At 40.6% G+C, this 13,620-nt stretch overlaps 1 protein-coding gene across 1 annotated transcript in view; it reads left to right on the forward strand.

Annotated features, from left to right (window-relative positions):
- Positions 1–3,846: 3,846 nt before the first annotated feature.
- PLS3 (plastin 3) overlaps positions 3,847–13,620 on the forward strand; it is a 92,720-nt gene continuing 82,946 nt past the window's right edge. The window contains exon 1 of the mRNA XM_024128222.3: positions 3,847–3,949. The gene's annotated coding sequence lies outside the window, so the exon portion shown is untranslated. The remainder of the gene's footprint in view (positions 3,950–13,620) is intronic.

Consider the following 13,620-nt stretch of genomic DNA (forward strand, 5'->3'; position numbering starts at 1 on the left):
CCTAATGAAACTTAAAAGCTTTTGCACAGCAAAGGAAACCATAAAAAAAGATGAAAAGACAACCCTCAGAACGGGAGAAAATATTTTCAAATGAAGCAACTGGCAAAGGATTAATCTCCAAAATATACAAGCAGCTCATGCAGCTCAATATCAAAAAAACAAACAACCCAATCCAAAAATGAGCAGAAGACCTAAATAGACATTTCTCCAAAGAAGATATACAGATTGCCAACAAACACATGAAAAGATGCTCAACATCACTAATCATTAGAGAAATGCAAATCAAAACTACAATGAGGTATCACCTCACATGGTCAGAATGGCCATCATCAAAAACTCTAGAAACAATAAATGCTGGAGAGGGTGTGGAGAAAAGGGAACCCTCTTGCACTGCTGGTGGGAATGTAAATTGATACAGCCACTATGGAGAACAATATGGAGGTGCCTCAAAAAACTAAAAATAGAACTAACATACAATCCAGCAATTCCACTTCTGGGTATTTATCCAAAGAAAACAAAAACACTAATTTGAAAAGATATATGCATTCCTATGTTTACTGCAGCATTATTTACAGTAGCCAAGATATGGAAGCAACCCAAGTACCCATTAATAGAAGGATGGATAAAGAAGATGTGATGTACATGCATACAGTGGAATATTACTCAGCCATAAAAAAGAATGAAATCTTGCCATCTGTGGCAACATGGATGGACCTGGAGGGTATTATGCTAAGAGAAATAAGCCAGATAGAGAAAAACAAATACTGTATGACTTCACTTATATGTGGAATCTAAAAAGCAGAACAAATGAACAAACAAAACAAAATAGAAACAGACTCAGAGATACAGAGAACAAACTAGTGGTTGCCAGAATGGAGGTGGCATGGGGGAATGAGTGAAATAGGTGAAGGGGAATAAAAGGTACAAACTTCCAGCTATAAAATAAATGTCACAGGGATGTAATGTACACATACAGAATATAGTCAATAATATTATAACAACTTGTATAGTGATTGATGGTAACTGGACTTATTGTGATGATCATCTCATAAAAATATCAAATCAACCTGTACACGTGAAACTAATATAATATTGTATGTTAAGTATAACTCAATTTTTAAAGGATGAATTAGGCCCTATGATCTGCCTTTGAGCTTCTGAAAGGGACCCTGAAGACCAGCTGTGCAAGCCTCTTTTATTTTTTTAATATTTATTTATTTATTTTAGCTGCGCCGGGTCTTAGTTGCGGCACGCGGGATCTTTTAGTTCTGACATACAGGATCTTTTAGTTGCCTCATGCAGCCTTCTTAGTTGCTGCATGTAAACTCCTAGCTGTGGCATGCATGCAGGATCCAGTTCCCCCACGAGGGATCGAACCCAGGTCGCCTGCGTTGGGAGCACAGAGTCCTACCCACTGGGCCACCAGGGAAGTCCCTGCAAGCCTCTTTATATAGATAGGAAAACTACCAACTTTGGGTTACTTTGTCAATGATCCTATATGGCTTAAATTGATGGTGTGAAAGATCAGAAAGAAATGCAGTTTGAATAGAGCTTTGAGTCTGAGGCTCCTTTCTTAGAGCAAAATGTTAGCCTCTGAAAAGGACATTTAGATTTTGGGTAACACAAAAGTAGCTTAGTTACATCAAGACGGCTATCATAGCAGTATTCATTAAAATGGAGTTCTACTTTGTTGAGCTTGTTAAACAGGAATCTCAACCAGCATCCAAATAGGGCAAGTTTTATCTGTTGGAAACTACCGAGGCACTGAGACACAGTGTCATTACCTGGGCACCCTATGGCTTTTTGAAACTGTGACCACTGTACTTCCATTAAAGTGACATTTCCTGACCACAAACTCTTACTGAATTCTGACATCCTCAGTGTTAGTAAATAAAGTAAAGCTTCTATGTAAGCTTTTTTGAAAAAAAAAAAAAAACAGGAAAGTGTAAATAGCATATGCATAGGATCCTTAATATTTTGACTTATTCTGAATTCTAACACTTGAAAAATAAACTAAAGTAGAATACTAAGTTAAGTAATTGAGACAAATATATCCATACTCGAAAACTGAGCTTGCACAGTCCCTTCATACAGACATTCTAAGTCTGTAAATTTAAGTTTTAAAGCAGGTGGAAGCTCTTCAGTGGCGACTTAACAGACGCCACAAAATGTAGAAAACTGAAGTACTGTATTAATGTATCTAGAAATTTTGTGTAAAGAATTCCAGAAACCATACCAAACCTTGGGCCAATTACTGAAAGCCAGAAATCTCACTGTGGATCCTCTTGTAAATGTGTGTGAAATCAGTATTTTTGTGCTGACACAAACCTGACCCAGTACAAAATCTCTCATACCAGAAATTTAATATTTCCAATAGCCAGATTGCTCTCTCATTTCTTTTTCACCTTTCTGTGCCTTTCATATGTTCTTCCAGTTGGTTAATCATTAATTAATATTTAATGAGCCTTTTTCCCAGTGCCAATTCCTTCTCTGCTAGTGTAGCCTTTAGGCAGTATATGAACTCCCCTCTTCTGCCCATTCAAGAAGCGCCGGCACTCACTATAGGTTAATTTCTCTAAGGAAATTCATAATAGCAGATGAAGTGAGGGTTCCTTGACAAGATCATTAGATTTTCAGGCCACTCTTTTTTTTGGTCGCGCCCTGAGGCATGCTGGATCTTAGTTCCCTGACCAGGGATGGAACACGTGCCTCCTGCATTGGGAGCGCTGTCTTAACCACTGGACCGCCAGGGAAGTCCCAGGCCACTCTTAATTTAACAATTTTCGTAGTGCATATAAAATGAGAAGTAATTGAACCAATTTTTAATTCTTAAAAAACTTTCCAAGCACACATTTCCTGAACAAAATGGTTGTGACTGAAACAGGAAAGGGCTTAGCCTTTCTCTTCTACAGGTGTGCCACAAGCCAGTCTCTTGACCTGACCCTGGAGAATCCGTCAAACTCTGGTCCTCGGAGCTGATTTTGGTCCTGGAGTGAGCCAAAGGATTGGAATGCACAATAAGGAGGGGAAACCTCCGCGCGTATTAATGAAAAAGGTCAATTATGACACAGAGGCCAAGAAGAAGAAAGGGTCCTCTGGGAAGCAGGAGCATGTCTCCAAGTTTTCTCTGGTGAAAGGAGACTGATGAAAATTGACATCCATTTTCAGTCAAAGGAGTGGGAACCACGTTATTTCCACCTTCCCTTCCCACCTCCACCTCTCATTCCTTTCCGCATGGACAAACAGACCAGACAGGTGATTTTGGTCAACAATTTACTTGGGCACGAAGCCAAAAACATGAGAGCCTCGTCCTGTCCATATATCTGCTCCCTAGACCTCGTTGGAAAGGGAAGATTGCTGAGGTTTTCCCTCTGCGTTGTTCCGCACGCAGGCTGATTGGAGCAGAAGAAACTAAGTACTAGTATTACTAGTCCCTTCCCATGCCGAGATTCTCTTTACGATTCTGGGTTGAAACTGTACTCTCCAGAGACTTAAATAGGGGCTTGGTGACGTTCAAACTCTCGCTCCAACATTCTCATCTCTTCGTTTATTCCACACGATTTTTTGGAACGTGGTCCCCGAGCCAGGCTCCGAGGACTTCTAATCTCTTCATAGCCAGGGAGGGGAAGAAACAAGAGCGGAGGACCAATCTCCGCTCCCAGCCGCAGAGTTACAGTCCCCATCCCTCCAGGGCGCCCATCCCGGTGCCTATTCTCCCAACTCCCCACCCAGTTGATGTGACAGGCCCGTGGCCCAATCCCCTTCCTGGTTCCCAGCCGACTGCTAGCACCACCGGAGCCAATGGCGGCGGCCGAGGGGCGGAGGGGGCTGGCAGGAGGGGAGGGAGCGCTGGCTTTAGAACCACAGCCGCAAAAATTCCGAGCCCAGAAGTTGTCTGAGTGCGTCGGTTGGAGGCTGTCTGGCCAGATCCGGTACTCTGCGACTTTATGTAAGTGCTCTGCAGGCGCGGGAGGGCACGAGGGGAACGGGATCCCTGGGCGTGGGCGTGAGTGGGTCCAGGAGAGAGCATCTCCGGGAACCTCGGCAGGAACGTGCCTGGCACGGGAGGCGGGGGACTGAGAGGGAGGCTGCAGAAATTTCTGTCCTAGACCTTGGGCGCCAAAGCGATCGTTCGCATCAAGGACGGGTGGGAGTGACCGAGTGTTCCCCACGACCACCGCCCGCCGCAAACACGTTTTCTGCTCTACACTGGAGAGATGGTGCTTTCTCACTAGTTGCTCTTAACTTGTTGCCAAACTTGGGCTGGAGTCCTTGACGCCAGCCCTTGCCCTTCTCCCCTTCCGTGGCGGCGGCCCCGAAGTGGAAACCGAGCGCCTAAACTTCCCTCTGTCGTCCTTCTTCAGCTACTGCCACCCTCCTCCCCCCCTCCTCCGCCGGCTCCGGACTCAGGAAATCCCGGAGCCGGTCGCCGGCGACGCCTCCAGCCCCCGCTCGCCCTCCTCGGGTGACCTCACGGGCTCACCCCGGCCCCCGGGCTCCACGGGGTGCGGTGGCCCAGGGAAGGAACGAGGCTCCGGTTGCCTGCCTGCCGCCTGCTTCCCTTACCATTAGCGAGCGAATCGCTATCGCACCGCGTCTCCCTATGAGTAAGCACTTTTTTCCTTTCTGTAGCAGGACATCTCCGGGCCATTAGGGCAGTACCTTTCCGTTCTCCTCTCCCCAGATCCCGCGCCGCCCGTCTGCTCCCTTCTCAGCTCCTCTGGCTCTGCAGCCTCGTGCGCGCGGTTGGGGCAGCGGCCGCCCGGCACCTCCCGGGGCTCCTCGGGAGGCAGAGCCGAAGGGGCGGGGGGCGATGGCAACATCCCCTCCTCCCACAGAGCTGCACTTGCCGGTGTTTACTTTTCCCCACTCGCAGAACTTAGCGGTCTAATGAGAGGCCGGGGGACGCCGACCACCCCCGCCCGGGCTTCTCGTCAGTCCCAGAGTTGCCGCCGCCGCCGCTGCTACTTGTTCTAATGTGCTGGCGGCTCCGACGGCCAGGCTCCAGGGCAGAAGATCCCAACCTGGGAGGTGGAGTGGGCTTAATGCTTTCTGACATTTCCTGTACGCGACGCAAATTCTTGCTCCACACCCTATGTGCACAACATGCCAGGTGGTACTCAAGGTTGAGTTTAGAACTAACTGGGTTGGAGAGCCTCACCGTTTAGGATCAGATAGACGAGATGCTCGGGGTGCCCGACCTGTTACCAGGGATGGGGGGGGGGTGGGGAAGAGAGCCTGGCTGGCTGCACAGTAGGTAGAAAACCTAGGTGAAATTAAAAACTACTGAGAGGTAAGCGCACACTCCGCTTTACAGGATGTCACAGTGTATCTGGGAGCTTAAACTTGATCCTGAAGATCCAATTTACAGTGAATTCCAACATAGTGGCCGAAGCCCCACATATGTCAATTGGCATCACGTGCCCCAAGTCTCTGATGCCCCTAGGGTAATGGTCACATGACTTCTTTTGACTTTAAAACTGGAATGTAATGGCTGAAGTTCATTTTCCCAAAACTACCGTGACAAAAAAGGGGAGGGGGCGGTGTGAACTAGCCTCTACTCAAGGGAGTTCTACTTGGATTTGGATGAGGGGAACAGAAAGGGAATTTGGTGCTCAGATTTTATCCAAAATAAAAAACAGAAGCTGTTTTTAAAATAAGGGCTTGAAATATGTTTGTGCTGGGATATATATCTCCCCTGTGGCCCTTCAATCTAGTTATGGCTTTTCTAAATTTTAAAAATATCTTACTAATTATTTTCTAGAAAAATCGTCCATTTATTCATGCCCTATTTCATTCCTAAATGATAGATTTGAAGCCATATCCCATAAGATAGTGTTTTTTAAAAAATTAGGCTTTGTCCATGTCCCTGGGTCTGGCCTATATTCCAGTTGAACTGTTCTCTATATTAGGCATCTGCTTGAAGGTGGTGGATAATCTCTTGGCTAAAATTAACCATCAGTTATCGTGGTTTGGAATTAATTGGATCAGAAATCAGGCAGGAAGACAGTGGACACTAAATTTAAGAAATCGAGCTAGTTGGGTTTTTACCTGTCAGTACTTTAGTAGAATAATGAGAGGCCACAGAAACAACTCCCATAATGACCAATACCCACCCAAGTGGCAACAAGTTAAGGTTGCTGTTGGAAAAACATGGCAGTTTGCTATTCAGATTATATATTGCAGAGTGTAGAAATGGGCAGAGGAATCTCTGAGGTTGAAAGTTTAAAAGCTTTACTTATTTACAAAAACGGATCCAGTTGATACATATTCAGTCTTGAAAACAACTAGGGCAGCTAAAAATGAAACTGGGAATATTTAAGAGATTTTGGCTTTGTATACTTCAGCCAAAAATCCTTGTCTACTTACTGCAGCAACCTCTGAATGACTTGAGCACTACATTTTCATGCTGTGCATGGGTTTCTGAGCCTAAAAACTAGAACAACTTTAAAGCACATAGTTCTGACCACAAGGCTATCCTTGCGGCACAGATTAGCTGGAAGTGGACTCAAACTGCACCTGAGTTCATTGGAGTTAACTACACTGGTAGATAGACCCCCCTAGTGGAAGAGAGGTGATAATATAATTTTAGATGGAACTCCTAACAAATATTTAACCTTAAAAAAAGAAGAGCACAACTATCCAACTAGGTTAAAGTGGTAGGGAGATAAGTTCTTTTTAAAGTAGTATTAACTCATGTCAAAACAGGACCCTCACTAGGCTCTCCAACCACAGTCTTTCATTGTCTCGGTGTGTCCACTCATTTACAACTACTGACTTCATTTTTTAGTCATATGATCTAATGAACCCAGACTTTCATTAAAATGAGAGGATTATGAGTCTAATTCTTAATTTCTACAATTAGATCTAGAAAGTTATCAAACTCTTTACCTGGGGTGGGAGAGCCAAATAAATTATGCTCTGCCTTGATTTAACACAACACTGAGGTCCAAGGTCTCTAGTCTAGTCTGATGCCATCATTTAGAGTCAATTGCTAAAAATGTCTAGGCTTAATGCATTTGGGGTAGAAGGATTAATTATAACTAGTGAGTAATATTTGGGTTGAGATTAAGTCTCTTCTACAAATGGTTACAAGCACATTAGACTTGACTGTGACTGTTTATACTGGCAGAATGTCAATATCCAGGGCACTATTAGGAACCCCATGAAATTTTGCTCCTAGGCAAACAGCGTGACTGTTACAGAAAAGAAGGGGGTAGTAACTTGGCTGTGGTGCTTGAGCACTAAGGAGATTCTTTATGGTGAAACTGATGAGTAAAGGAAGAAAATTCACTTGCCATTTTTCCATATTCTGTTTTAAGCATTTCTACTTGCCTTTCCAAGAAATGTACTGACATAATATTCTTAGCACATATGATAAATTCATGAATTTGCTATTGCTATAATCTAGGTGGAATGAATATGCCAAATTGTTTTTGCTGTTTAGTACAGATTCCAAAAGTAGCTGGTATAAAATAGAAAACGAACATCTATCAAGACCTGAAAACTTGGGTAACTGTTTTTGGAATCATTTTGTACTTGCTTTTGCTCTTTTGGTGAAAAGTAATCCAGAGGGGGAAAGCTTAATCTGTGAAAATAATAAAACTCAGTTTAGAAGAAGACAGCTAGATCATGTTTTGCGTCTATAATTATTCTAGAGAGTGACACACCATATGATGTATGTTCATTGTGTTGGAGGTTTCAGAAGTTTTTTGGATACATTATACTGTTGGAAGGTCTTTTAGATACCAGCGGTCACGACTAGCTGTTTTTAGTGATGAGAGAGCTTTGGTTAACATTATGGCCTAGAAATATAAAAAACTGTCTGATCATGAAATGTCAGTCTCAGGAGAAGATCTGATAATACTTGGGTAGTTATGGAGGTGAGACAGTTTCCAAAAATTCAATATGCTTAATAACATTGAATTTTCCCTATCCTTAGCACTTGAAAGACAAATATTGGTGAGTATAAACTGTTTTAGGGATGAAAAAGCATTGCTGTTAAATGAAAATTACAATGCTAAGTGGGATGTATGTTGGACTTGCTTCAGAAGAACTAGATTCTAGACATGGCTCTGCCACTGACTCATAGTTTGACCTTGAGAAAGTCACTTAAGATTATTATATTGATAACTAACATTGAGTACATACATGTGCCAGATACCACGCATTTTCTCATTTATAAAATGAGGGCATGGCTCAAGGATTTTGGTCTGCTGGGATTTTTTTTTTCTTTTATAAGATATATCTTTTATATAGATATAGTCTGGCTTATTTCAGTTATATTTATCAGTTGATTTTTTTCCAATTTTAATGCAACTATATTGAACCAAGCTAAATACCTTGTAGGCAAATTGGTGACTATCCAGGAAGATGATCACCAGTGGCTTATTCCGTGACTAATGTTATTTCTTTAAAATATAGAGGTACCATTTATATCATTCCTTATCAAGGATTTTTGGCACATTAAACTTACTGATTTTATATTATGACAAAGCTTAATTTCTCTTAACGGTCTAGAAATTTGTTTGATGATAAGGAGGTAGTGTTGCTTATTGGAAAAGGCATTGAGTGTGGACTCCAGGATCTTTTAGGCCTCTACAGTTTGCACAGACAGGCCATCTTCAGTAAATCATGGAAGTTCTCTGTTCTCATATCTGGATTTTACTTTATTTGTAAGCCATCTGTTTTCAATCTGTGTATTTCACAGGCATGCTGAAAGGATAAATGAGCTATGTAAGCCTTGGCTCTTCAGCAGACAGGTGCTATATAAATTCGAAGTACTGTAGTAGTATATCATAGAAACACTAAAGCTTTAATAAGAGTTTACAGAAATGGTAGAATTCTCATCACTTAAGCCTTGCCACATTTTTACTTGTCTGTAAATGTTCTCCAGCCATCCACTTTTACAAGCTAAGAAGAAATAAAGCCAGACATAATGTAATGAAAAATAAGAGAAATGGTTGATAACAAGAGAATAAAAACCTATATGTGTAATACTTTCTTATATTTTTTTTTCCCTCAAATATTGTGCCAGGTAGCCTGTAAAAGCCATTAATGTGGTGGTTGTTTTTTTTTAAACCTTTCCCAAGTAACTACTGAGCAGTATTTTGGCGTTCATTGGTAATGGTTACAAAATACTTTGGCTTATCATACTTCATTCTTAGTTTTGTGATTGCCCGTAATAGGAGGTTTTGTGTAAAATTACGCATGAAAAATCAAATGTTTCTTCTTATAATTGCACTCTAAATTGCATATGCAGGTATGGAAAAGTGCATAATGGAGGAGATAAACTTATGTTTAAGTGATGTGCCATCATTAACACAGAAAAGGTGAGAAGTTAATGCAGGTCTTCATTTGAAAAACAAACATGTTGGGCTAGATGACTTCTGAGGGGTCATTTTCTTTTCTTTTCTTTTTTTTTTTGGCTGCATCGGGTCTTCGTTGCCGTGCGTGGGCTTTCTCTAGTTGCGGCGAGCAGGGGCTGCTCTTCATTGCAGTGCGCAGGCTTCAGTAGTTGTGGCACGCAGGCTCAGTAGTGGTGGCGCACAGGCTCAGTAGTGGTGGCTCGCCGGCTCTAGAGCGCAGACTCAGTAGTTGTGGCGCACGGGCTCAGTTGCTCCGTGGCATGTGGGATCTTCCCGGACCAGGGCTCGAACCCATGTCCCCTGCATTGGCAGGCGGATTCTTAACCACTGCGCCACCAGGCAAGCCCCTGAGGGGTCATTTTCAACCCCCACCCTCAAAACTATTAACTTGGAATTAATTTTCACTGTCTATTGTCATCTTGCCAATTACATGATAGTTCTTTAACTCTGTCATTTGTTGTGTTATTATGCATTTTTATTTTGTTAAATTTATGTTTGCTAACATTTGTTAAAATAGCATTTGTGAGGTGATAGTACTTAATGAAAATGGAATAAGCAGAAAGCCTTGAGTTAAAGGACTTTTGAAATAACCTGGTATCCTATGACTAGTTCTGAAGTTTCTCTTTGCTGAAAGAAATCATTTTCTTTTATAAAATCTGATCTCTTATTTCTACCATCTCTGTTTTAAAAGATTAAATAGCAAATCATTTTTTTGTAACCTTGTAACCCATATATTGAAAATACAACTCTGATTCTCTTAAGCTGTTTTAAATTTATATGTATATATAATACTTGTTCACATAAAAAGTATATATATAAAATTTTTACTTTCTATAAAATAGAATTTGAGAGGGCAGCATAATAGCTTTGAATATTCATATTATAGCATTCTACATTATATGCTCTAATTACATAGTGTTGCTCTCAGATTGACATTCTGCTATTGACACTGAATAATACATTGTCCTTTATAGACAAATGTAATTTTAAAGCTTTTTTTCCTGTATTTCTTTACTTGCTTACATATTCCCATTTTTGCCATTTCTTATTGTTGTTTTTGACATCTGGTGCTTGTATTTCAGGTGAGGGAGAATAACCATTTAAGATTGTTTTCTCAGAGGTGAAAATGATAAGACATGATTCCTAGGGTATATCCTATTGCTATAATAGTCAATAGGTAAATTTAGTTAATCTGCTGGAAAAGTGTCTTAAATAGTGTGTACTTAGGATATTTTTTAATCAGTTTACTTTGGATTAAAAAAATACAAGATCACTTTAAAAATATGAGAAGAAAACAAAAGGGTTTATAAAGAAGAAAAAGAAAAATGACTCATAATTGTACCAGCTGTTCATATTTTTTTCATCTGTTTCCTGTGTAGAACGTTAGATATTTTAAAAATTGGGATCATACTGTATATACTGTTTATATCCAATTCTTTTATTTATTTATTTATTATTTATTTATTTATTTATTTATTTATTTATGGCTGTTTTGGGTCTTTGTTGCTGCGCACGGGCTTTCTCTAGTTGCGGCGAGCAGGGGCTACTCTTCGTTGCGGTGCGCGGGCTTCTCATTGCAGTAGCTTCTCTTATTGCAGAGCACGGGCTGTAGGTGAGCAGGCTCAGTAGTTGTGGCTCGCAGGCTCTAGAGCACAGGCTCAGTAGTTGTGGCGCACGGGCTTAGTTGCTCCGCGGCATGTGGGATCTTCCCGGACCAGGGCTCGAACCCATGTCCCCTGCCCTGCTCCGCGGCATGTGGGACCCTCCCGGACCAGGGCACGAACCCGTGTCCCCTACATCGGCAGGCGGACTCTCAACCACTGCGCCACCAGGGAAGCCCCGGCAGGCAGATTCTTAACCTCTCTGCCACCAGGGAAGTCCCTATATCCAATTCTTTTAACTTATATTATGAACATGTTTTCATGTAATCAGGTATTTTTGAAAATATTTAAAATTACTGCATGATATTCTATATAATGGATATTTCATAATTTATTTCACTAATTCCAGGTTGTTGGAAGTTTTTGTTCTTTCCATATCTTATAGATAATGCTTCAGTGAACACCCTGGGGCAAAAACCATTTCATAACTCTGATTATTTCTTTGAGATAAATATTTAGAAGAGAAATTGCAAAGATTTTTGTTTTAAAGATGAATTCCTTTGACAATCTCTGAAATTTAAACGTTGGTGTAAGCAAAAAGAGCCTTGATTTCAAACAGCAGCACTCAAAAAAAAAAAAAGCCGTTCTTTATATAGTGTTTCGTATGGAGCTGGTTTAGGTAAAGTATATGTCTTGGAAGTATTTTGGTTTCCTCTGATCTAGTTAGCAGGTGCAAAGGAGGATGAAGTAGAATCCTGTGGGGTGTACAATCATAGGAAGTTCTATTTTTTGAAACAGAACTGTTAATTGGGGAAGGGAGACAGGTTTGTATTTAATTAGCCTTTAGATTTCAGATTGCTGTAAAACTCAGTTCAAGTACAGAAAGCTTAATTGTGACCATAAACTTTCAGTATCATGAAGAGACTTTTAATCCTGAAGTTGGTTAAATGGCTGTATATATATAAAGATATATATTTATATATTGTTTTTCAGCTTCTTTGCCATTATAGGTTATTACAAGATATTGAGTGTCGTTCCCTGTGCTATACAGTAGGTCCTTGTTGGTTATCTATTTTATATATAGAGTGTGTATATGTTAATCCCAACCTTCTAATTTAACCCCCCTTCCCCTTTGGTAACCATAAGTTTGTTTTCTATATCTGTGGAGTTACCATATTACCCAGCAATCCCACTCCTGGGCATATATCTGGAAAAGATGAAAACCCTAATTTGAAAAGATACATGCACCCCAGTGTTCATAGCAGCTCTATATACAATAGCCAAGGCATGGAAGCTACCTAAATGTCCATCGACAGATGAATGCATAAAGAAGATGTGGTACATATACACAAGGGAATATTACTCAGCCATAAAAAAGAATGAAATAATGCCATTTGCAGCAATATGGATGGACCTAGAGGTTATCATACTGAGTGAAGTAAGTCAGACAAAGACAAATATCATATATCACCTATATGAGCAATCTAAAAAAAATGATACAAATGAATTTATTTACAAAACAGAAATAGACTCACAGACATAGAAATGGCTGTGTCTGTTGATAGGCTTCTTTATCTCAGGCTGTCAGTCTTTTGAAGTACAGCCACGCCTCGGAGATACTTCAGTTGGTTCCAGACTATCGCAATAAAGTGAGTCACATCAATTTTTTTGGCTTCCCAGTGCATATAAAAGTTATGTTTACACTATACTGTAGTATATTAAGTGTGTGATAGCATTACATCTAAAAAATGTACATAATTAAAAATACTTTGTTTAAAAAATGCCAGTTTTCATCTGAGGCTTCAGTGTGTCCTAGTAACGTCAAAGATCACTGATCACCAATCATTATAACAAATATAATGATAATGAAAAAGTTTGAAATGTGGTGAGAATTACTGAAATGTGACACAGACACAAAGTGAGAAAATGCTATTGGAAAATGGTGCCAGTAGACTCACTTGATGCAGCGTTAGCACAAACCTTCAATTTGTAGAAAGTACAATATCTGGAAAGTGCAATAAAATGATGTGTGCCTGTACGTTGACAATGCTCAATAAACTCGGAGTTTTATGTTTCATTCAGGCTGCTTAAATAACTAAACGGAGATCCAATAGTGGTAAAACTGGTGCCACCAGTTAATTTGTGCCTAGTTTCAGTATATGGTGAATCCCCAAATTACAACACTTGACTTAACAAATATTTTGTATATTTAAATGGCTCATTGTACACTGCATATCTCTCTGTAAACTTATCCCATGCTGCTTCACAGACCCTTCCTGGATGTCTGTCTTCTTACCCCAGTTCACTGCTGGCACTAAGGACCATGTTGGTCCGGGCATCCCATGATGACCCGGAAGTGATGTGGAAAGTTTTGTCTGACTGGACGACTCGTTCTTACCACCTCCTTTTTTTGTTGTCAGAGGGATCATGTACATGCTATATTGCATAGTCAGAATGGATTTTAGCATAAAATATGGGTTCCCATGGTTTTGCTATTTTATATCTCTGTGACATTGGGGAAGTTCCTTAATTCCTCTAAACCTCAATTTCACTATCTATAAAATGGGGATAATATCACTTGTTTTCAGTCTTGTCTTTAAAATTAAAGGAGAACATTTATAAAGAAACTGGCGTATATTAGGTGCTCAATC

This window comes from Physeter macrocephalus, chromosome 21 (genome assembly GCF_002837175.3).
Source record: "Physeter macrocephalus isolate SW-GA chromosome 21, ASM283717v5, whole genome shotgun sequence".
In the NCBI taxonomy this organism is placed as follows: domain Eukaryota; kingdom Metazoa; phylum Chordata; class Mammalia; order Artiodactyla; family Physeteridae; genus Physeter; species Physeter macrocephalus.